Consider the following 2,860-nt stretch of genomic DNA (forward strand, 5'->3'; position numbering starts at 1 on the left):
TAATATATATATATATATATATATATATATAAAAATGGAACAAAAACGCAATAGAGGACATTAAAACATTCAGACAGATAGACAATACAAAGGCAGAGAAGAGAAACCACAATTAGAAGGACAGGCTAAAAAAGACGGGTCATTTGTGGCTTTCAGTCAAGTTCCAGAAGTCACGACCATTTCGGGCAGTTACACTTGAGATGGTTCGACATGGTTGCCCCCCAAAAAGTCTGAGGTAAAAGCATTAGACCCCTTTGTAAGAAAGCTAGCGAATGTGTACAGCAACAAAGATAAAAAATGGAGAACATGGTACACAATTACAAATACAAACAAGAAATAACAACAGGTGTCTTTCGACAGATAATGAATCAAATTGAGCTGGCGTGTGTGAAATGAAAGCCTAAAGGCAGGAACAGGAAATGGTCACATTTATATATTGTTTGCTCAAAGTACATCTGCATATATTTTAGTATTCCAAATCTGTATGTAGACATTATATTTGTGTGAAGTATGGAAAATACTGGAAAATATTTCCTAGAAAGTAACAATACCAAAAGTGGAGATTGGAAAATATTTAGTATTGTTCATTCACAATATGGTGAAGAAATAAGAGCAAAAAATTCTTTTATTCTTTTACTTGTTTCAGTCATATGACTTTAGCCATGCTGGAGCACCTCCTTAAAGGGTCTTAATCGAACAATTTGATCCCTGGGGCATTATTCTTTGTAAGCCTAGGACTTATTCTATCAGTCTTTTTTGCTGAACCACTATGTTACGGGGACATAAACACGCCAACATCGGTTGTCAAGTGATGGCTGAGGAACAAACCAACACACACACACACACACACACACACACACACACACACACACACACACACACACATATATAATGAAGGGTGCTACAGGAAGTACCAGCATGCTAAAATAGCAGTCAGAACTACTCAAAAGCACATGTTTTCGCATTTACATAAAGATAAAGTCCAGGGAACAGGCAAAATCACTAAGACCCCCTACCGATGACTAAAAAAAAAATCGAAAATTCAAAAATCAGACACACTTGTATCACAGTGATCTCAAACTTTGAGAAAATATCAGTTAATATACCCTCAACATGTCTGAAGAGATACTAAGATACTAACATGACAATGTGTGTGTGTGTTGTGTGTGGTAAAAAGATACGAAGTGATATTTTCACGGTTCGAAATTATTGTGATACAGGTATGTCTGACTTTTCAGTTTACAATTTTTTCTTTTTTTTTGTCATTGGTATGGTGTCTACACACACACACACACACACACACACACACACACACACACAGAGAAACAGACACGCACACATACACACACAAACACACTCACACACAACGGGCTTCTTTCAGTTTCCATCTACCAAATCCACTCACAAGGCTTTGGTTGGTCCGAGGCTATAGTAGAAGTCACTTGCTCGAGTAGAAGACACTTGGCCAAGGTGCCATGCAGTGGGACTGAACCCAGAGCTGTGTGGTTGGTAAGCGAGCTACTTACCGCACAGCCATTCCTATGTTTATTTTTCATGCATGCTAAGCCACTGATATCATTGTAAACAATAATATCCTCATATATATTTACACACACACACATATATATATGACAGGCTTCTTTCAGTTTCCGTCTATCAAATCCACTCACAAGGCTTTGGTTGGCTAGAGGCTATAGTAGAAGTCACTTGCCCAAGATGCCATGCAGTGGGACTGAACCTGGAGCCACGTGGTTGGGAAGGAAGCTTCCCACCATACAGCCACGCCTGTATGTCAATATTTAAAAGTATTGTTTACAAAAGGTAGAATTTCTTTTTTATAGCTGCATAGCCTGTAGGTCTGTATTTGTGTACCTGTATTTCATTGCTAGGTAACCTGACGGTGTGTGTGTGTGTATGAGAGAGAGAGAGCAAGAGAGAGAGAGAGAGAGAGAGAGGGATAAAGCAATAACTTGCAAGTACGGTACTTCACGACCATTTTAGTTTAATGACATTTTTGTCTAAATCTCCTTGTTATAAATCCAGTACAAGTTAGTGATTGGTAGCAGTGGTAGAGATGGTTATTAAGGATGGTGGCAGTAGTACTGGTGGTGTTAGAAATGGTGACAGAGCAGGTGGTAGTAATAGTGACAATAGTAGTAGTATTAGTAGTAGAAGTATAGGCAGTGTTTCTTAAAGTGCTGTGGACCAAAGCATTCTATGCTAAAGTGTTTTGAGTGCTTATTATAGCAGAGGGGGAGGTTTATTGCCTAGTGGTCAGGTGAGGGCATTATGCTCATGATCATGAGACCATGGTTTCAATTCTTGGACTGGGTGGTTTCGAAAATATAGTAAGATGATATTTTCACGGTTCAAGATTATTGGAAACGGTTTAAGGAGCTGTTACCCCTACAGGTGCTTTATATGTGGTACCAGCATGGGTGCTTTATATGTGGCACCAGCACGGGTGCTTTTTATGTGGCACCAGCATAGGTGCTTTATATGTGGCACCAGCATGGGTGCTTTATATGTGCCACCAGCATAGGTGTTTTATATGTGACACCAGCATAGGTGCTTTATATGTGCCACCAGCATGGGTGCTTTATATGTGCCACCAGCATAGGTGCTTTATATGTGCCACTAGCATGGGTGCTTTATATATGCGTCACCAGCATAGGTGCTATATATTTGGCACCAGCATGGGTGCTTTATATGTGGCACCAGCATGGGTGCTTTATATGTGCCACCAGCATGGGTGCTTTATATATGCCACCAGCACAGGTGCTATATATTTGGCACCAGCATGGGTGCTTTATATGTGCCACCAGCATGGGTGCTTTATATGTGCCACCAGCATGGGTGC

General features: G+C 40.1%; 1 protein-coding gene across 1 annotated transcript in view; it reads left to right on the top strand.

The window, feature by feature from the left end:
- The window catches only part of LOC106873093 (myb-like protein A), a 163,354-nt gene that overhangs the window by 120,146 nt on the left and 40,348 nt on the right, over positions 1-2,860 (top strand). The gene's annotated exons all lie outside the window — the stretch shown is intronic.

This window comes from Octopus bimaculoides, chromosome 6 (genome assembly GCF_001194135.2).
Source record: "Octopus bimaculoides isolate UCB-OBI-ISO-001 chromosome 6, ASM119413v2, whole genome shotgun sequence".
NCBI classification, from domain to species: domain Eukaryota; kingdom Metazoa; phylum Mollusca; class Cephalopoda; order Octopoda; family Octopodidae; genus Octopus; species Octopus bimaculoides.